The sequence below is a fragment of the Odocoileus virginianus genome, chromosome 8 (assembly GCF_023699985.2).
Source record: "Odocoileus virginianus isolate 20LAN1187 ecotype Illinois chromosome 8, Ovbor_1.2, whole genome shotgun sequence".
Classification (NCBI taxonomy): domain Eukaryota; kingdom Metazoa; phylum Chordata; class Mammalia; order Artiodactyla; family Cervidae; genus Odocoileus; species Odocoileus virginianus.
The window spans coordinates 14,761,067-14,783,887 of NC_069681.1; the positions used below are offsets into that span (position 1 = coordinate 14,761,067).

Consider the following 22,821-nt stretch of genomic DNA (forward strand, 5'->3'; position numbering starts at 1 on the left):
TTTTCTCTCTCCAAGCGTGTCTTTATTCTTTACAAATAGGATGATTCAGAGCACTCCATCAGAAGTCCCTGCACCATGGAGACACTGAGTCCTAATCCCTTTTCAGAAATTGGTCAGTCCTCACTCAAGAACACTATAAGGGGAGTAGAACTTCCTGGTTGCCAGGCACTTTTCGTGGACCTATGGTTGGGTTGCCTTCACTTTTCCCCTTTCCTTCACTCATTCAGCTAGTCACCAGGCCCTATGGGTATTCTTTCCTATATAGCCCTTGAATCCCGCTTCTCTCTGTTCCCATGGGTGTAATCCCAGTCCTGGCCACGTCTCCCCCTGGGTGACTGCTCCGACTCTGAGTTTATCTCTCTATTGCCAAGGTTACTTTCAGTCCGTTCTTCTTGTTGCAACCAGACTGATTTTCTCATATATGAAAATGCTGTTTCCTCATTTAAAATTCATCGCTGGCTTCCCACAGCCTTTAGGACACAATAAAACTTCACTATGGGTCTCCGGCTTAAGTGTGGAAGCGAGTTTATATTCTTCTGAATATTCTGACTTCAGTTAACACATCACCGCTTCTTAGGGACCCCACTGGGCTCCTTCAGAATACAACCTAATTTAATCAAACGTCTGCCTTGTCTCTTGGAGGTTACATCCAGACAGGAGAGGTTTCTTCTTCTGGGAAGGGCAGGCAGTTCTAGGGAGGTTGCACTCAAAGTAATAAGGGAAGATGGTGATGCCTGTGTTGCCAGGTGTTTGTAATGAATCTTCCTGGGTCGTGAGTGGGCCGCTGGGAGTCAGAGCCCAGTAACCTCTCCCTTTGGTCTTTACTCTGAACAGCGGTGGGCTCCAGCAGCGTGGGCTTCAGAGTCAGACTGCTGGGTGTCTATCCCTGCTCCCCCACTCACAGTGTGACTTTGGGCAAGCCGCTTAACCTTTCTGTGTCATGATTTCTTCTTCTGGAGAAAATGATGACACCTGCTATATCAGATAACTCTTGTTGCATCATAAACCCATTCCAAAATTTCATAGCTGCTGAACCGCTTTGGTTAGGCTGGTTTCAGCTGGGCAGTTCTGGTTGTAGCTCAGTTCACCCACACACCTTGCTTGGCTGGCAGATTGTTAGGTGGCTCTGCTTCCAGGGAGGATCTGTCAGTTCCAACCCTTTGTCTCTTTGGCATGTGGTCTCTCATCCTACAGCAAGTTACTCCAAGCATCGTCTCACAGCAGAGGCCCAATAGAGAGAAAGCAAGGCCTCCTGAAATCTAGGCTTGGAACTGGTCCATCCTTACTTCTACTGACCACATTCTGTAGGTGGAAGCAAGTCACAAGGCCAGCCCAGATTCAAGGGATGGGAATGCATTTCCTGTCTTGATGGCAGGAGCTCTGACAGACGAGGATGCCGGGGAGCATTTGGTTGGGACCCCAGTGCACTTCATCTGCTAAACATCCACTATATACCTTAAAGGTTGTTGTGCAAATCAGATGAGATGGTACATGCAAAGTGCTTATTAGAGACTATGTTGGAAGCACTCAATATGTTTTACCCATTATTGTAATAATATTTGTGTGTGTGTGTCTTTAAAAATACAGAAATTAGAGCGATTCATAGAAAACTACCTCAAATACTTTTGAGGACTTTTTAGTTGGTATAGCATGATTTTTGATGGTCCTGGAAGAGCTGTCTCAATTCAGCATCTGAGCTCCTCTTTATGCTTTTAAACACAGATTTATTGTGAGGATTGGATAAGTTAATGTACACAAAATGGTGAACTTAGTGTGTGGAATGTAATAAACACTAAGTAATGGTATCTATGATTATTAATGCAACAAGGTTAATGGTTTGGAAGAGAATCACACAGCCCCACTTGCTTGCGAAAATAAATGCAAGTTGGGATAAACATGATGCTGAGAAATCTAATAGGTGATCAATGCCTGAAGCAGAAGCAGAATAAAGTGGAAATTTTCTCACATACACATAGAAAATATGGTAATTCCCTGTACCTCCATTATGCATCTTCTGTAGGTCAATGAGCCCATCTTCATTTACTGCTCTGATTTGTTTTTTTTTCTTTTTTTTTTTGGGTAGAGTTTTTCAACGCAAATCCTGGGTGTCACACATGTGTTTCAGGATGTATCACTGGTAGACATTTTAATATAATTCAGGATTCCCTGGTGGCTCAGCTGGTAAAGAATCCACCTGCAATGCAGGAGACCTGGGTTTGAGCTCTGGGTTGGGAATATCCCCTGAGAAGGGAAAGGCCACCCACTCCAGTATTCTGGTCTGGAGAATTCTATGGGCTGTTGGAAAGAGTCAGACATGACTGAACGACTTTCACTTCACTTCATCGTGTTACAATCATACACCTATTCAAATTAACTGTAGTTCCTGAATATCATCTAATATCTGATCCATAATAAAATGTCTCCCATTATCTGTTTGATCCAAACAAGATCCATACATTACATTTGTTGTTATGTAAGAAACATTGTGGCTCAGCTGGTAAAGAACCTGCCTGCAATGTGGGAGACCTGGGTTCCATCCCTGGGTTGGGAAGATCCCCTGGAGAAGGAATAGGCTACCCACTCCAGTATTCTTGCCTGGAGAATTCTATGGACTGTATAGTCCCTGGGGTCGCAAAGAATTGGAAATGACTGAGCAATTTTTCCTTTCTTTTTCAAGAAACATAAGTTTGGTTTATAGGAGGTGAATATTTTTTTTTTTTTTCTGCAGTTCTTGGAGCATCCAGAATTGGCTAGTGCTATTTGAGGTCTGTCTTCCCAGGTGGTGCAGTGATGAAGAAGCTGCCTGCAATGCAGGAGACACAGGTTTGATCCCTGGGTTGGGAAGATCCCCTGGAGAAGGAAATGGCAACCCACTCCAGTATTCTTGCCTGGGAAATCCCATGACAGAGGAGCCTGGTGGGCTACAGTCCATGGGGTTGCAGAAGAGTTGGACACAGCTTCGTGACTACAGAGCAAACAACATCCAAGGTCCGGCCTGCCAGGGGCATGAAAAAGGTCTGTTGGGTCCAGGGTAGATGTAGCAGTGTAGCTTTCTGAACTCTTTTGTGCATCTCCAAGAAACATTGATGTTGCCATTTGGTGTGTTTAGAGCCACCCCGATTTAGAAGTATTCAGAGATGCGCTCCCCAGAGCTATACAGTGTGATGAATTGACAATGCCTAAGTGGCTAGCTTTATTAACCTCAGGGTCATCTGGAAGATTTGAGACCCACACGGTTATCTTGAGAACTGAAGTCTTGGGAAGAGTGGAAGCAAAGAGGCTGCTTATGCTGACGAAGGCCCCTTGCAGCGTTCTGAGATCTGACAGATGGAGAGATGGCCCCAAGCTGAAGAGAGTTTAATATCAGGCTGTCACACAGGAAGCCAAATTTCTTAAAATGTTTTTTTAAAAAATTCTGTTTCTTTCAGAGTATTGGCTGTGATAATCAGATAGGAACTAGGGAAGGAAGAGAGGATGCCAAAAGGCCTCAGTGTTTTCTTTGCTTGTCTGAAGTCAGAAATCTTAAAAAAAGCAAACAAGCAGGTCCTATCGTTCTCTTTGTGTGATGTGATTAAAGGGGAAAGATCTTAATCTTTTGGACAAAGTAGACTTGTGTATTTACACATTTGTTCAATATCCAGGCTAGAAACCAGAAAGCTAGGCCATGTTTTCTCCCTTTTTTCCCTCCATATAGTAAATCGCCAAATTAGGCCAGTTTTTCTTCCTTAATGTTTCTTGAACTTGGCTGTTACTCTTGATCTGTGAGACCACTGACCCAGCTCCGGTCCTCATCAGACGATGCCTAATCATTGGGGTGGGATCCTCAGTAAATCCTTTCTGCACTGTAGCCAGTGTGTGTGCTCAGTTGTGTCCAGCTCTTTGTGACCCGGTGGACTGTAGCCCGCCAGGCTCCTCTGTCTGTGGAATTCTTCAGACAAGAATACTGGAATGGGTTGCCATTTCCTCCTCCAAGGGATCTTCCCAACCCAGGGATCAGACCCAGGTCTCCCACATTGCAGGCAGATTCTTACCAGCTGAGCCGCCGGGGAAGCCCTGTATTTCACACAGATGTCATTTACCACACATGTGTGCATGCTAAGTCCCTTCAGTCATGTCTGTTTCTGCAACCCTATGGACTGTAGCCCATACCATGATGCAAAAAAACTTATGAAATAAAATCCAAGCTCCTTTCTTCAGCTCCTGTCTTGGTATCATTCTTTGCCCACACAGTTCTCTGTACCTGAAACATTCTTTTGTATCTTGTATGCCTTTCTATCTTGCAATTCTCAATCACCCTTTAAGACTCAATTCAGGAATCATCTGTGTTAGGAAGCCTTCTTGGAAACTTAAGTTTAGGCCAATGACCATCTTTTGTATCCTCACTGAACCCTTGGCCATGAGTTTTTTGTTGTTATTGTTGTTGTTTTTTCCTTTAATGTATTGGCCAAGCTACACGGTTTGTGGGATTTTAGCTCCCTAATCAGGGCCCTAAGCAGTGAGAGCTTGGAGTCCTAACCAACTACTGGACCACCAGGGAATTCCCCATGAATATTCCTTTATCAAATCATTCACCATACTACCATGTAGTTTGGTTTTGTATCTATCCCTCCTCTCAGCCTGAGAATTCCTTGAAGACAATTTTAATCTCTAGGAATTCCTCCTGCTTGGCATGGTGTCTGGCACACAGTAGGTGCTCAGTAAATAAGCAACTCAAGAGACATCTTGGAAGAAAGGTTCTACGCACATTCATCTGCTGACAGTGCAGCTAAAAACCAAAAGCCTTCCTTCCCTTTGCTAATGAGGTCTGATCTCAAGTGTCCTCCAGCACTGGATTATGTCAAGTCCAAATTATCAGAATGCTGAAGTCAGTGGCATCACAAGCTGATAAGACTGAACACTCTTCTCTGATCTCAGCAGTCTTATTGTGTTTAACAGCAGCAGATGAGAGACAAGCCAGGCAAGCAGGAGGGCAGAGAAGTGAGAATTGCTGCATCAGACAGGAAACCGCCCATGGCTGAGACACACTGGGGTCTATGTTGTCACCTCTGCCGCCGCCCCCAGAGTTTTGTGTTGTTTTAGTTGTTAGGGTTTGTAGACTACTAGTTGGCAGGAAACAACCACTTCCTAGATTACATATGTGTACAGAGACTGGGATGGAGTCCAGATTAGGGAACGTTGCTGCTAGTTGGAGAGACAATGTATAAAAGTCTCGCTTTTTTTTTTTAAGCATTTATTTTTTTTCGGCTGTGCTGGATCTTTGTTGCTGCACACGGGCTTTCCCTCGTTGCGGTGAGCTGTGAGCGGGGGCTACTCTCTAGTTGCTGTGTGTGGGCTTCTCTTTCTGGTGGCTTCCCTTGTGGCTGAGCACGGGCTCTCAGGTGTGGTAGGCTTAGTTGCCTCTCAGGATGCAGAATCCTCCTGGGCCAGGGATCAAACCTGTATCCCCTGCATCGGCAGGCGGATCCTCAGTCACTTGACCACCAGGGAAGTCCCACGTCTTGATCTGGAACACACACATACATACATACACACTTGAGTTTGGAGGACGTGCTCCCTTTAGAAATCTGGCTTGTGAAGCCCAGCAGCTGCAGAAGTAGGGCTGTGTGTCCCGAGGCCTTCATGATGGAGATGTTCTCCATTGATAGGACAGCAGGGTTGAGTCACAGTGGCCTCTTTACTTTCCTGATCTTTCTTAGTGGAGCAAAGGTCAATGAGGGAGGCAGTGATGCTTCTGGGTATTTGAGTCACAAAGAGGACAGAAAGAGTGCAGCAGTGAGTTTTGATCAAGGGCCCCTCTTGGTAGGGAGGAGTTAGCATACCTGGATGAATGTCATATACTGCGGGATGGTATAACCAGAGAGCACGTCTGGACACCATCTGCTCAGTTCAGCAGATCCTTAGAGTGTCAGCAAGGGAACATGTGATCATCACAGCCTAACTCAGCTTCCTGGTCTTGGGGGCTCCACTGTTGATATTTAGTTGCTAAGTCATGTTTGACTCTTTGTGACCCCATGGACTCTAGCCTGCCAGGTTCCTCTGCCTAAGGGATTTCCCAAACAAGAATACTAGAGTGGATTGCCATTTTCTTCTCCAGGGCATCTTTTTGCCCCAGGGATCAAACCCGTGTCTCCTACATTGGCAACTGGACTCTTAACTACTGAGTCACCAGGGGAACCAGGCTTTGCTAATGTTCAAACTAACTAGGCATTCTCCAACTTAACAAATTTGATTATCCAAGAATTGGTATACTGCAATGTACTGGAAAAAAAAATCTGTTTTAAACAGAGCAAGTGGCACTATTACAAAAAATATTATTATGGATATGATGGGGAAAATAACCAGAAATCTTACTCTAAGCTAAGTCTTACTCCAAGCTACTAACACTCATCTTTCTGTGTGTCTGTGAATAAGATAGAGACTGCCCAGTGGCTATGACTGACATCTCTCAATATGAAAACAGTTTTGAAGATCATGCGTGTGTTTAGCTGTGTTGTTTTCATTCATCATCATGAGCTGGACTACAGTGTACACATAAGGTATATACATGTCTATGCACATATTTTTGGTTTCTTTGATTTATTTATTTTTAATTGAAGGATAATTGCTTTGCAGTATTGCATTGATTTCTACCAGACATCAGCATGAGTCAGCCATAGGCTTACCCATGTCCACTCCCACTTGAACATCCTTCCCACCTCCCTCCCCATCCCACCATTCTGGGTTGTTATCAGCCTTAGTTTGAGTTCCCTGAGCCACACAGCAGATTCCCCTTGGCTATCTATTTTACATATGGTAATTTAAGTTTCCGTGTTAGTCTCTCCATACCTCCCATCCTCTCCTTCTCCACCCCCACAAACCATATACACATTTTATATGTGTGTGTGTATATATTATTTTTTTCCAAGAAAAATGAAAAGCATCTTAAAAATATCCAAAACAAAGAAGATGAACTGATCAAAATATACGTCATGAGTGAGAAAGGCATATATGCGCTGGGGAGGCATATATCAGTGAGCTTCTCTTTATTTGGTTATTCAGTCATTCATCAGGTGTTTTCTAAACGCCTAAAGCTGTTCCAGTTTTGTTATAGGGCCTGGAGTTTCACTGAGGAGCAGGGTGGTCATGGAGCTTATATTCCAGTGGAGAAACAAACAAGTAATCATATAAAGCAGGGTGATCTTGTATGTGCTCAGTCACTCAGTTACGTCCTACTCTTTGCAATCCCATGGACTATAGTCTGCCAGGCTCCTGTGTCCATGAAAATTCCCAGGAAAGAATACTCAAGGGAGTTGCCATTTCCTACTCTAAGTGATCTTCAGTTCAGTTCAGTCGTGTCCAACTCCTCGCGACCCCATGAATCGCAGCATGCCAGGCCTCCCTGTCCATCACCAACTCCCGGAGTTTACTCAAACTCATGTCCATCGAGTCAGTGATGCCATCCAACCATTTCATCCTCTGTCATCCCCTTCTCCTCCTGCCCCCAATTCCTCCCAGCATCAGGGTCTTTTCCAATGACTCAACTCTTCGCATGAGGTGGCCAAAGTACTGGAGTTTCAGCTTCAGCATCAGTCCTTCCAGTGAACACCCAGGACTGATCTCTTTGCAGTCCAAGGGACTCTCAAGAGTCTTCTCCAACACCACAGTTCAAAAGCATCAATTTTTCGGTGCTCAGCTTTCTTCTCAGTCCAACTCTCACATTCATATATGACCACTGGAAAAACCATAGCCTTGACAAGGCGAACCTTTGTTGGCAAAGTAATGTCTCTGCTTTTTAATATGCTATCTAGTTTGGTCATAATTTTCCTTCCAAGGAGTAAGTGTCTTTTAATTTCATGGCTGCAGTCACCATTTGCAGTGATTTTGGAGCCCCCCAAAATAAAGTCTAGCACTGCTTCCACTGTTTCTCCATCTATTTCCCATGAAGTGATGGGACCAGATGCCGTGATCTTAGTTTTCTGAATGTTGAGCTTTAAGCCAAGTTTTCCACTCTCCTCTTTCACTCTCATCAAGAGACTTTTCAGTTCCTCTTCACTTTCTGCCATGAGGGTGGTGTCATTTGCATATCTGAGGTTATTGATCTTAGGCAGTGCTAAATGCTGTGGAGAAAGAAATATGAAAAGAGCTAGTGGACTTGAAGATTGTGTATGGTTTGAGACAGTATTGTCAGGAAAGGCCTCTTTGAGACTTCTTAAATAAGGTGTGGGATGTGATGTTCTTTATTGTTATCCCCTGTTTATATATGATGTGTATACTGATGAGTTAGGAAGCTGTGATATGTGGTATGATATTGATGTGATACATGATACTGATGTGATGTGATGTTTATATGATGTGATGTGATATTGAGGTGATATGTGATGTGATATCGATGTGATACTGAGGTGATATGTGACGTGATGTGATATGTTGACACGTTGTGAAGGTGTGGAGAGAGGAAGCACTGTATTATCCTAGTGTCAGCCTGTTGGCGATTCTGGGGTCTGACCTTCACAAGTGCATCTCACCACCCCCCCACCCCACCCTTTAAGTGGGACAGGATGACTAGAGGGGGCTGCAGTTGAGTATTTCCCTTCCCTAAGGTAGGCTGGGCTCTGGTAAAACCCCAGCAGGTTAGGTGCTGGTGAAACAGCTCCTCCTGAGGGCAGACCTCCTTAAGAAGAACAGAGTGTTCCAGTGTATTTCACAGTGGCTACCTTTCCCTTCTCCCTGCTGGAAGCCGGAGAGGATTTTTCTTTGATCTTCACTAGGAAAATCTGCAGGAGCTCCTGAAACTCAGGAGAGTGTGAGGGTTCCCCCAAGCCTGGGTCCCTCTCAGAGTGACCCACTCAGAGCCTCCAGCGACTCATCAGTTACAGCTCAGAGACTCCTGTCTCAGCACTGGTTCTCAGGGGCGTTTCTGCTCCTGTCATCTGTGGTTCTCTGTTATCCTCTCTCTGTCTCTGTAGTTCAGGGGCAGTGGTTTTCCCTGAGACCTCAGTTCTTGGCAGACAGAGAAGAGTTGTTGATTTTCAGATTGTAAAGTTTTTCCTTGTGAGGACAACTTCCGAGGTCCTCGTGTACTGACTGGAAAGCAGAGTGAAAGGCCCCTTTGAGATGTCTGAGCTGAGATCAGAATGGAGAGGAGGAGCTACAGAGTTAGAAATGGGCAGGGGCCACTTTTCCTGGCAGGGGAATGGCATGTTCAAAGGCCCCGAGGCAGGATGCCAGTGTGGCTGAGCTGAGCATCCAGGCAGAAGGTGAGTGGAGGCGGGCTCAGAATGGAGGCAGGGGCTGGCAGGCAAACACATGATACAAACAAGCAGAACGGAGGAGGACTCCTTGCTGATGGGAGTTGGTCATTCCGGGAGCTTGTGCAAAGCATGGGTAAAATCTGATTTTGAGGAAGGCAAAGGACAGTCCCTGGCTCAGCCTCAGTGGGGAGGACAATCAGGACTGAATTCTGGGAGGATGGGGCAGGGAGGGGTCACTCCCCCTCCCACCTCCTCCCACGGAGGAGCCCACTGTGGCCCAGGAGGTTGATCAGATGACTCCACAGGGCTGGGATCCTCCAAGCAATGGCATCATGGCCCTAACCCCCCTGTTGTGTGGTTAAGGAGGGTGGAGAAAGATGATGAGGCTACAAGGGAGCCACGGTCCCTGCCCACAAACTCCCCCTGCCTGCATTTCACCTCTCAGAGCACCCTAGACAGAGACCTTTGGTTCCCAGAGCTCGTGGAATCCGTTGAAACTGTCTTTATGGTGATTTGATTGTCTTGCTGGCAGAGCATGTTTTCCTGACCTCAACAAGGTACTCCAGAGAAAGTTAAATGCATTTCAAAATCCGGGTTTATACAAAAAAGTAGGCAAGCAATTGCCAGGTAAATTCCATCCCCATAAAGATCAAATGCAGATTTCTTTTTTTCAGACGAGAGAACTGGTTTAGTCCCAAAGAGTGGTTTTCTTTTTCTTTCTGAATCATTTGAATAGCGGCCTGGGTGATGCATCTCGTGTCTCCTATTTGTCTCCTGCAGACTGATTTTGCCTTAAATGTGCTGAGTGACAAGTCTTCCATCATCCACCTATAGAAATCATTGCACAGTCTAATTTTAGTTCTTGCAGTCGTGAATTTGCCCAAGCGTGCCTTTTCTCATTTTAATTCCATTATTTCTTGATCCCATTAATCCCCTCTGTTATGTTAAACCTTTTCTCCAGTATCTTAGGAAATTGTGACTTTCTCTCTTAAGGTCCTGGTGCTAGATATTTTATTTTTCAGAATCTACCCTCCCAATCTGGGGTTGCAAGAATATTGGTATTTGCTCCCCACCTTCTTCCCACCATGGGCTTCCCGGGTAACTCAGACGGTAAAGAATCTATCTGCCATGTGGGAGACCCAGGTTCAATCAGGAAGATCCCCTAGAGAAGGGAATGGCAACCCACTCCAGTGTTCTTGCCTAGAGAATCCCCTGGACAGAGGAGCCTGGCAGGCTACAGTCTACACGGTCACAAAGAGTCAGACACGACTAACACACTTTCTTCCCACCGTAGGCATGCGGGTTTGGTAGGGAGGCATGCCACAAAGAATACGGGGCTGCCCCCCTGGGAGACAGCTGTCCAGGTGTGTGTCTAAAGTCTGAAAGCTCACAGGGGGAGAATCCTTCCTTGTCTTTTCCAGGTTCTGGCGGCTCCAGGTGCTTCTTGGCTTGTGACTTTATCACCCCAACCTCTGCCTCCGTCTTTTCATGGTGTTTTCCTCTGTGTCTGTGTCTCCTCTCTTTCTCATATTATTGTCCAGTCCCTCAGTCGTGTCCGACTCTCTACGATCCCATGGACTGCAGCACGCCAGGCTCCCCTGTCCTTCACCATCTCCCAGGGTTTGCTCAAACCCATGTCCATTGAGTCAGTGATGCCATCCAACCATCTCATCCTCTGTCATTCCCTTCTCCTGCCTTCCATCTTTCCCAGCATCAGGGTCTTGTTCTTCGCATCAAGTGGCCAGAGTATTGGAGCTTCAGCTTCAGCATCCGTCCTTCCAGTGAATATTCATTGGGTTGATTTCCTTTAGGATTGACTAGTTTGATCTTCTTGCTGTTCAAGGGACTCTCAAGAGTCTTCTCTGACACCACAGTTCAGAAGCTTTAATTCTTCGGCACTCAGCCTCCTATTTTTTGTAAGAATTTGTTACTGTATGTAGGAGCCCTCTGGGTAATCCAGGAAGATTTTCTCCTGAGATCCTAACTTAATTATATTTATAAAGACTCCTTTTCAAAATAAGGTCACCTCCACAGTTTCTGGGCATTAGAACACGTACATAATTTGGGGGGCCACCATTCAATCTACTGAAGTGGTCATCTCTCTCTTTTTTTCTCATTCACTCAAGTTGCTGCCTTGGCCTGAAATTGACACCATTAGAAACACAACTGAGATTTAAGCACTGCATCTCTTGTTGTTGTTGTTGTTAAGTCACGCAGTCCTGTCCAACTCTTTTGCAACCCTGTGGACTACAGCCCACCAGGCTCCTCTGTCCATGGGATTCTCCAGGCAAGAATACTGGAGTGGGTTGCCACTTCCTTCTTCAGGGGGTCTTCCTGATGCAGGGATTGGACTCAGGTGTCCTGTAATGGCAGGTGGATTCTTTACCACTGAGCCACCTGGCAGGCCCACTGTACCTCGAGAGGGCTCCTAATGAAGAGCTAACTATCTCTGCAAAAGGTCACCTGAACTTTTAGTGCCCACTATCAGAGGATGGAGAGCAGGATCCTCGGGGAAGGGGACAGATGAGGCCAATTTTAGTAAAGCAGTAAGAGGCAGGAATGGTCTGATACATGGAGCACTACAGGGTGAAGGACTGGAGCATGTTTAGCTGAAGACCGTGGGTCCCCCGCAGACAGAATCATGGAAGGGTACCCGAGTGAGAGGTCAGAGTCTGACCTTTCCTCATTTTGTATCTTGTGCAGGGCTCACCTTCCTGGATGCCCTGGGGAAACTGAGCACCTTCCTGCTCTCATCTGTTTGTTTCTGGATCACCCTAGAGCAAGTGTGGAGTCCGCAGTAGAACTGAGTTAGGTGTTAGAAGAGTGAACGTATGTTGATAGCCACTTATCCCACCCTGAAACTCAGGTCCACGTGGGTCTTATGCCTAGAGAGTGGAAGAATCTATAGAACCCCCCGCCGGCCCCCACCCCACCAAGTGAGTATTTCTCCTCCCGCATTTGGTTGTCTCGAATAAGCTCAGTGACTTTTAGGAATGTTTCCTATATACAGATCTTTCTGTTAGAACTGAAGTTTATTTAGGTAACCAGATGACATCACAAAATCCCAAATTTGTAGAGATCCCAGTGGTGTATATTGCTTGTTCCCCAGGGGGTATGACTTTGACCTATTATGTCTTAACTATAGCTTACAAGCCATACTGTAATGAATAAATGAATGAACGGATAAATAAATAATTTACATCAACCTTTCCTATAAGGATTTTTGTTTGCCCAAGGTAAGAATCAAGGTTAGCAAATACAGCCCTGGGTGATAGAAGCCTCATTTTTCAGCCTCCTCTGATTTCTGTTCTGGGAACCTCAGGTCTGCTAGTAGAACTGTCTGTGCTGTTTGCTCCAGGAGGCTGTGTACAGCAGGGTGAGTAAGTGCTTTGTGTTCTGGAGACAGACTGAGTTCACGTTCTGGTTACTTGATTTAATGCACTAGGGGGCTGGGGGCTAATTACTTACCTTTTCTAGGGCTCAATTCTCTCATCTGTAAAGGATGGTAAGGGCCGGTGATGATTGCTGTCTCTTAAGGGTTGAACAGAGCATACTGAAAGAGCTTGAGTTTTCAGCAAGTGTTCACTGCTCTGGCTTCTCTCAGGGGCAACGCCATCCACTAGGGAGCTGGTGCAGATCAGATGGGTTGGAAAGACAAGGAAATATTTGGCCAACACACTGCCATTGGGCTGGGGTCAGGTAAGGAGATGACAGGTCCTTATTGAGGATTCAATTCTCTCGCCTTGGGCATTTACTCCCTGTATCCCTCCAGGCTCTGAATCCGTCTTGCTATGATCAGCTCTCCCTGGAAACCAGCTTTCTGTGCACCGGTATTACAATGAAATTCATCATTAGATTTCCTCCAGGCTCCCCAGGCACACAGTGTGGTTCGTTGGTAATTATGTGTGTTGTTTGGAGTGTGAGGCATTAAGAAATTGAAATGCCATAAACTTTACAGACGTGAAGGTGAGATTATCCATGACTGTAATGGTTTCCAAATGCAAACTGAACATCTTTCTTTTGGTGCCAAATGGTGGCAAGAAATGAACATGGATCTTTGATCCTTTGCCAGTGTGTAGAGAAATGATGAGGTCTTTGGTATGGGTGAATAGACCCTCATCAAGACTTCTGGCTTGAGGAAGCTGTTTAATCTCCATTCTCAGTGGCTGTGGCTTTGAGGCAGCTGTGACTGAAGGGTCCCAAGTGCTATGGAAAACAGCTCATCAGTTCAGAACAAAGCTGATTATGTAAATTGTGCATTAAGATGCAGCTCCAATTTAATTTTGCTCTGTAAATAAATATCCCATTAACACCCATCTGTTGAAAGTCAGGTAAGACTGTTCTCTAAGACTGTATAGCTAGACCTCAGCGGGTACTCCATAAATACTGACAGGGGAGGGATTAGGATGTCCAGATTCACTCTGTAGAACTTTATTATCATTATTTTTCTTTAAATGGCATATCAGCTCTAAAATCAATTTAGAGCAAGTAGAAGCTCTGACTGGTTGAGAGAGACACTGCATCTATTTCTGGTCCTGCTCTTTCGAGGGTACACGAACGCTTTCTCTGATTGCTGTCACAGAGATCAATAATAATTATGGCTCACCAATTCGCTCCCAAAATAAAAACATTTCAGCTGATGAGAAGTGAGCACTAAATTAGCTCCGGCTCTTTTTGCTGCAGGGCAGTTTTCCCAGCCAGAAATGCCATTTGTGAGAGTTGTGTTTATGGAATGGGTCCCACTTCCCGCTCAGAGTGGGCGGGGGAGGGGCGGGTGGCAGAAAACCCTGTCTGACCCCTGGAGCCGAACCAGAATTGGCAGTGGGGTAGCAGGGGTGGGACAGCCTGCCTCCAGAGAGCCGCCCTCTTCTCTCAGCCCCATCACTGCCCTTGGCCCTGGAGCTCCAGGAAAAGCTTTGCTACTTCCATGGTGGCCTCTTAATATCAGGGGCTCCCAATAATTCTTGGTCATTATCTGCTAAGATTTTGGTGGGAATGAACTGCTGCCTTAAGGATCAGTAAGAACCTGTTGTGTTTCTGGATGGTGGTGGTGGTGATGTTTGTGGGAAAGAGATGGGGATCAGGATGAGCATAGGGCTGGAGATCGTGTGGGGATGACCCACCGCGGGCTACACACTCTAACCCCAAGGCACTGTTTTCCAAACTGTTGGTCACTTTTACAGGAAAAGTGAGCATTACGGCTGCCTAGGGGCATCCTTGGAGGGTGTGAACCAGAGGCCCTTCAACCAAGGCTACTAGGTCCAAGTCCACCAGCATAAACAGTGCTCTTGTGCACATTACAGAAAAGACCCCTCTAAACACAAAAATTTCAAAAAGGTTCCCAGCTGATGAAGCCCTGAATCAAGGCCTGTGGATTTAGGAGAAGAAGGTACCCACCTCTCTGAAATATGACCCTTCTTCCCCAAGTGTGAGGTCTGGGCACCTGTTCTACATTTTGTGCCACAGGGATGAAACTGAAGCTGGTTCCTACCCTTTTCTTCTTCCCATCTGGAAGGTAGACATGATGCCGGAGCTGAAGCAGCCATCTTACAACCATGAGGTAGTGTGCCAACTTGCTTTGGAAGGTGGAGGGAAAGACGAGTGGAGTCTGGGTCCTGAATGCCTTTGTTGAACCACTACCCTAGCCCTGGACTCACTATCCCTGAACCTCTTTTTATGTGAAAAAGAAATTTCCTATTTTGAACCACTGTTAATTAAATGTTTGTTGTAGCTAAAACACCCGTCATGGAAGCAGGGAATGAGGACAGTAGCAGATAGGTGAATGGTAAAGGAATCTGGACTTCTGGTTCTTGGCAAGTTTATCTTTGTAAACATCACTCACACCTCCTTCACAACAGGACTTTGTGATCCCTCTTCCGCAGTGTTCACTGAAGACCGGAAGTTCACCCTGAGGTGGTGGGGCACCCTTCTCAGAATTCCTTTCAGATGTTCTCCTCAGGATCATTTTTCCCTGCACTATCACTGTGGGTCCTGATTGAATCAAGGACACAGGTTGAATGTGGCATTCTGGTGATGGTGTGCCCTAGAAGTAAAATATCAGGCGTGGTTCCGTGGGCAGGCATGAGCCAAAAACGTGCCAGCACTGGTGGATGCTACACAGAGAAGCCGACAGCCCAAATGTTAACAGTCCCTACAGCAAAGTGAAAGTGAAAGTCGCTCAGTCAAGTCTGACTCTTTGCAGACCCATGGACTGTACAGTCCATGGAATTCTCCAGGCCAGATTACTGGAGTGGGTAGCCTTTCCCTTCTCCAGGGGATCTTCCCAACCCAGGGATCCAACCCAGGTCTCCTGCATTACAGGCAGATTCTTTACCAGCTGAGCCACAAGGAAAGCCCAAGAATACTGGAGTGGGGAGCCTATCCCTTCTCTAGTGGATCTTCCCCACCCAGGAATCCAACTGGGGTCTCCTGCATTGCCGGCAGATTCTTTACCAACTGAGCTATCAGAGAAGCCCATATAAGATCCATGCAGCTTGTCTGACACTGGTGGGTCTGAAGTGTCACTGGGCAAAACAAGTGTTTCATGTCTTAACTCCTGTAGAAAATAAACAGGCGTGTGTGTGTGTGTGTGTGTGCACACGCACATGTTTTTACACATGTGCAGAGATGAGTACAGACAAGACGTGGCATGAGAAACATCTCCCCTGTGCCCGTTTCCTACTGCATGTCCTATCCCACCTCCACCCCGACTGACTCCCAGTGTCTTCATCCTTCTTGTATCAGTCAGAATAGACTGGGTCATGCCGCGGTAATGAGCAAAGCCGATCTTAGTTGCTTAGATTAATTAAAGGTTTATTTCTTGCTTATGCTGCATGTGCTTTGAGGGTTGCAGGAGGACTCTCTTGACATCATTGTCATTCCCACCTCAGGACCCTGGTCATCAGGAGTAACCTTATCTGGCAAAGTCCCAGTCACTGTAAAGAGGAGACAAAAACTCTAAGGCAGTGCTGTCCAATAGAAATATAATTCGAGCTGCATATATAATTTTTCTAGGAGCCTCATTAAAAAGGGAAAATGAAGATGATTCAGGTGAAATTAATTTTGATAATGTCTTTTATTTAGCCCCATGTTATAATTTCCCCATGAGTATTTTATGCTTATAGCACATCTCAGTTTGGACCAGCCACATTTCCAGTACTGAGTAACCACACTTGGCTGGTGGCTTCCATATTGGGCAATGCAGCTTCAGGGTTTCACTCTTGCAGTTATACTCTTGGTCTAGAAGTGACCAATGCACATTCTTCTGCTTCCAACCCATTGGGTAAAACTTGTCATGTGGTTCCATGTGACAAGCCTTCCCTACCCCTTAACACAAAGGAGTGGGACTATTTGACATAAAGCAATTTTGACCAGCAAGCCCGCCTCGGCCACCACCATCCTTCATTGGGCTATCCCACTGATGGTGCCTGCTCCGGCATGGATGTCTTCTAGGTCAGCAGTCTGTTTTGGCTTGACTCCCTTTCTTGCTTGGCCAAGGAATAGAAGGCAGATATGCCAAATCTTGCAGATGACCCAGAAGATATAGGTCACTTTTTTTTTTTTTAATGTAAGAAATTCTTGGAAGTTTAGAACCCAGTGAAATCATCCCAGCTAACCAACCCTAACCTGCTTACTAAAAATGGAGGTAATTGGGCAGGTCAGAGGCCAGAGTTTCAGGAAGAAAGGGAAGGTATTCAGGGACAAAAAGGATCTTTTCATCCTTTACATTTGCCAGTACTTTAACTTCCTTTTTGGCTACGTTGTTGCTGCTGCCTCCAAGCGCCCCACCCCCACCACAACTAGGAGGCAGGAACAGGTTGACTGTCTACTATATTCTGCATAATATGGGGTGATATATGGGTACCAATTTTTTTTTTTATACTAGAAGCTCTTAGAGGTCTGGACCATGACTTATTATTGAATCTCTAGTACTGTGTGGTACATTATAGATGCTCAATACATATCCGAATGAATGAATTTTATGTTAACTTTCACAAAACCATTTTCTGAGATGTTTATATTTTTAATGGCACCATTAAATGAATGGGAGTGAATTAAGTGAACAGGAGTCAGAATTGGCCCGCCTGTCAGCTGTGCAGGTAGTCATTGGCATGGCCTCTCCTTGAGAGTCTTTCAAGTAGGCAGATGAACATGCAAAATGTCTATAATATGCAGATGTATGCTGCTTTATTTTTTTTAAACTTATTTATTTTTTAATTGGCGTATAATTGCTTTGCAATGTTATGTTTCCGCTGCACAACAGAGTGAATCAGCTCTATGTAGACATGTACCCCTTCCCGCTTAAGCCTCCCTGCGCCCTCATCCCACCCATCCGGGTCATCACAGATCACCCAGCTGAGAGCCCTGTGCGGTTCAGCAGCTTCCCGCCAGCTATCTGTCTTACACATGGTGGTGTATTTATGTCAATTCTGCTCTCTCCATTTGTCCCCCCCTCTTCTTCCCTGCCAGTGTCCACAGGTCTGTTCTCTACATCTGTGTTTCCATTCCTGCTCTGTAAATAGGTTCATCGGCACTGTTTATATAGATGCCATATATATACGTGCATTAATAAGATGTACATTACTATAATTGCAGATTTTCATTATTATTCAGGTATGGTGAGGCCAGCAGCTTGGGGGACAGTTACTATTGAAAAGATAGCCGGTTACTCACAGTTCCCAGGAGGAGGGGGGCCTGCCGTGCTATGTAGGGCGAGGTGGGAAACAGCAGAAGGACTGAGGGGGTGTGTGGGCAAGAGTCCTTACTGGGGTTTTTGCTGGAAGTGCTGGCGGAGCAAGCAGATAAGTGTTGGCTAGTTCAGATGATTTCATTGAGTCTGGCAGGCAAGTACTGCCTTTATTTGTCTGGTACCTGGTCCCGGGGCGTTAAGGCTCAATGTGTGACTGCCCAGTAGAGATGGTGGGAGTGTGGGCTCTGGATTGGTTAGTTTGTTATTGTGTGTGTGTGTTAGTTGCTCAGTCATGTCTGACTCTTTGTGACCCTATGGTCTATAGCCCTCCAGGCTCCTCTGTCCATGGGATTCTCCAGGCAAGAATACCGGAGTGGGTTGCCATTCCCTTCTCCAGGGAATCTTCCCAACTCAGGGTTCGAACCTGGGGCTCCTGCATTGAAGGCAGATTCTTCGCCACTGTTATTATTGGAACATTCATATTAAAATAGTTATTTGGCTGCACCGAGTCTTGGCTGTGACTTGTGACATCTTCAATCTTTGTTGCAGCCTGCGGGATCTTTAAGTTGTGGCTAACTTTTATTTATAATTGTGACATGTAGGATCTAGTTCCTTGACCAGGGATTGAACTCAGGCTCCCTGCATTGGGGAACATGGACTTTTAGCCACTGGATCAGCAGGGAAGTCCCTGGATTGGTTGGTCTGCATATGAATGGCACACTTGCAAATGTTTTTATTATCTCTAGGAACTGACTAGCCCTGGGAAGGATGGTCACTTTAGGGTCAGCAAGACCCCAGATGTCAAAGCATCAGAAATGTAGATAATAAAAAGACATGATGATTACATACATAAATGACTTGGTGGAGTTGAAAAGTGCTTTTTAGTTTCTCAGGGTCTAATAGAAAACTGGAGCTTATATACCCTTTCCTTATAAGTTTTCAAAAGTGGTTTTTATCACTCATCTGGGGGATTGAAGAGTGAGAATGCAAGTCTGGAGGTGAGAGACCCGAGCTGCATTTGTGCATCTGAGCCACTGAAGTGAGTTCCCTGGCATTCCCAGGAGGATCTTGGGAAGAAGTTTCTGAATCTTTGGATTAAAAGCAACAAAGTTGTTTTCCCCTGAAGAGGAGAAATGTTATTGGATGTATGTGTGTGTGTGTGCAAAGTCTCTGCAGTCATGTCCGACTCTGCGACCCCGTGGACTGCAGCCTATCAGGCTCCTCTGTCCATGAAATTCTCCAAACAAGAATACTGGAGTGGATGGCCGTGCCCTCCTCCAGGGGATCTTCCTGACCCAGGGATTGAACCCACGTCTCTTACATCACCTGCATTGGCACGCAGGTTCCTTACCACTAGCGCCGCCTGGGAAGCCCTACTGGATGTACATTTCACCTCAATCCCTCTAACTTAAAATAATAAGCAGAGTCCTCCAGACTTTCCAGGCACAAAATAAGGGTTGGTGTATTTTCTTCCTTTTTCAGTGTAACCTGTAGAGCAAACTCACATTTGGGCGAGAGACCAAGACTGGAGGAGTTGAGTGGAATCGAGGGTGCAGGCATGGTTGTCTGCCGGAGCTTCCTGGCACAGTTCTGGCTGCCAGGCCTCCACGTGCTCAGGGCCGTGCCATGGGTCCTTAGCTCCTCTGAGAGCCGCTGGAGGGTCAGCGAGAGAAGCTCGGTGTTCTCCAAGGCTTGTATTGGTGGGCTCACCAAGCTCTGGGAGTTCCTCCAAGCGTATTAGATGCTTCGGTGTTTGGGGACAGCTACTTGGAAGGTCAAGTGGGACCGAGAATTACCTGAAACACGTCAGTGCACCGTTTGGTTCTCTGTTGAGTTTCCTTCCCTACAACTCTTAAGCCCGTATCATTCAACAAAATGGAGCCCTGAGTCCAATTAGAAGTTAAACATGCAGCCTCCGTCTCAAAGGCTCTGAACTTTTCAATCTGTCCCAATATTCATGGGGACCTGTGAATGCTAGGCAGCAAGGAGAACTCTTCAAATGATGGTCACCGGAGCCAAAAATAATAGCCACTTGTGGCCAACAGCCCAATAGCGAACACCGACATTGTGAATCGTGGAAACCCCCAGGCTGATGCATGTGTATTGTTGATGGTTGCACAGTGCTTACAGGGAGGCCTGCCAAGGCATTGACACCTAAAGGATTATAGCAAAATGGCTAGCAAATTCTTAGGGACTAAAAAAAAAATATGTTTAAAATCTGTGTTTTCACTTAAAAACGTGTTTCACAGTCAAGAAAAAGTCTTTATATGCGTCCTCAGATTTATCTTTCTAATAAAATATTCACTAATGGTGGGAAAAAATGGACTAATGATAATATTAACAACAAATTGATTATATATATATATTATCTATCTGTATAATACACATATAGATAGGTAGATATGGTACTTACTGTGTGCCAGTTATTCTTCCAAACCCTTCACTTATACCGATTCATGAATTCCTTGCAACAATCCTACTAGTAGATAATAGTATGATTTTCACTTTGTGGATGAAAACAACTAAGATTACGCAATTTGTCCACAGCCAGTAAATGAGATGGGGTTGGGCTTTGAACCCAAGCAGTTGAGCCTGAGTGCATTTTTGCAGCCCCGACTCTGTGTTAAAGTGGGGGGCACAGAGGGAAGGGCAGGTCCACCTTTGCCCCACTAGTCACTTCATTTTCAGTCTGTATTGATGTTTATTAATTATCTCTAAAGAGAGCTGTTCTGTATATCACATATTGAAAATCATGCCTTCTAGAATCATGAGAGGGATTGTAAACTCAAATAGGCTTCAGCAAGGCTTTAAGATCATCATATTGCAGCATTCCAGGAATAGAGGTTTATCTGGGGACACCAAAAGTTTTAGGTTTCATAATTCCTTAAAGGTAATGCCAGCAAAGCTTTCCTACCATCTTAAAGTTCCCAGTTCCCTTGCTTGTTCCTGACTCAAAAGCTTGGTTGCTGAGTTAATCAGAATAGAGTATGCTGAGGTAACAAAACTTCCAAATCTCAGTGGTTTTAACCAATAAAGGTTTATTTTTCATGCATGACCTATGGGCATGGGCGTGTAGTTAGATACTCGAATGTTACATGCCTAACCCAGGTTGCCAAGGGGTCTCTGCAGCTATTCAGGAACTCCAAATGTCAAGAGCAGTTGAAGTTGACAGTTGCCACGCTGGAGGAATGCTTCCCTGGTGCCTCAGGCGGTAAAGAATCTGCCTGCATTGCAGGAGACATGGGTTCAATCCCCGGGAGAAGGAAATGGCAACCACCCCAATATTCTTGCCTGGAGAATCACATGGACAGAAGAGTCTAGTGGGCTCCAGTCCATGAGGTTGCAGAGTCAGATACGATTGAGTGACTAACAGTTTCACTTTCACTTTTTCCACACCAGAGCAAAAGAGTGCCCTGGAAGTTCTTGCACCTGCAATTACAGTTTCTGCCTGGAAGAAACATATTCATGGGCTGGAACTGGTCTCAGGGCCCCATTAACCACAGGAGAGCAGACAGTGCAATTCCTATATGTGCTGAAGGGGGGTGCAGAGAATAAGCTATCATTGGCAAATAGCATTAATGACCTCCATGAGGCTCGGTCTGAACCTCTGTGAGAAAGAGGATTTCAGAAAGCGACCCGTACACTAATCAGAATCTGCCTAGATCTTGGTAGCACAGTGAACAGGGATCAGTGCCAAGCTTTATTGAGTCTGACTTAAATATGTTAGATTCGAAAGCACTCAATTTAGCCAGTTTTCTTGACTTCCGTGACTGTTCCATCCATTTTTCTCTGCTTCCCTCCCCACCTCCTCCCCCATCTACCTGCCAGGTTCCAAGATTATACCAGTGATGCTGTTCAGTTGGCCCAAGGCAAGGCTTCAGGGAAGATTTAATTCATAGTGATTTAAAGGGTTGCATGAAACCATGATTGCAAAGGGTGAAGGGTAAGAATGTATTTGTAAACATTTTCTGTACCCTCCATTGATTAAGTGCTCACCAGAGGCAGCTCCGTGGGACTCCCTCCCTTCCCCTCATGAGATAGAGTCGTTTAATTTCTCCTGCACTATTTTCGGTGTGTGTGAGATAAGTGTTCTTCAGCACACAGAAACCTGCCATCCGATTTGATTCTGGATTGACCTGGAACAGAGGAAGTGAGAGACCTGTCGCTGCTTCTCAGTTTGACTGATTGCGGGGGAAATACTGGTTGCAAAGGTGGCTGATCTGGGTGTGTTCTCCACAAGGAAAAAGAGGAGAGGGGGAGTGGATTTTGAAGTCATACAAACCTGGGTTCAGATTTTAGTGGTTTCACTAATTAGTCTGTGATCTCGGGCAGATTTATTTCTTCACCCTTAAAAACTCAGTGTCAACCAATCTCTTTAATCAGGCACGAAAGGAGGAAGGCAGGAGGCTGCTATGACCTTGTCTTTGATCCTGACATGTTAGGGACTATAGGGTTGTGGTTCAGATGGTAAAGGATCCACCTGCAATGTGGGAGACCTGGGTTCGATCCCTGGATCAGGAAGATTCCCTGGAGAAGGAAATGGCAACCCACTCCAGTACTCTTGGCTGGAGAACTCCATGGACAGAGGAGCCTGAAGGTCTGTAGTCCATGGGGTGGTAAAGAGTCAGACATGACTAAACTTTGACTTTCAGGAACTGTAGGGTTGTTACAGCCATAGGGTTCTGCTTAGGTCCAATACATTGAGCCTAGGAGACATAAGTTTACATGAAATTGTCACCCCTATCCCTTCAAAGAACCATAGTTAACATATTTCAACATATGGTTCATATTTAGGAGGTCAGAAAAAATAGAGCTCTCTAGTAAAAAGATCTTTCTAGGAGAGAGATGTGAAAGTAGTCTGGAGTTGGTGGGGACTGATTTTGTCAGGTTATTAAGCATAAG

General features: G+C 45.6%; 1 long non-coding RNA gene across 1 annotated transcript in view; it reads left to right on the forward strand.

The window, feature by feature from the left end:
- Positions 1–9,157: 9,157 nt before the first annotated feature.
- LOC110125080 (uncharacterized) overlaps positions 9,158–22,821 on the forward strand; it is a 55,791-nt gene continuing 42,127 nt past the window's right edge. Inside the window, exon 1 of the long non-coding RNA XR_011488985.1 lies at positions 9,158–9,236. This is a non-coding gene — a long non-coding RNA (uncharacterized lncRNA). The remainder of the gene's footprint in view (positions 9,237–22,821) is intronic.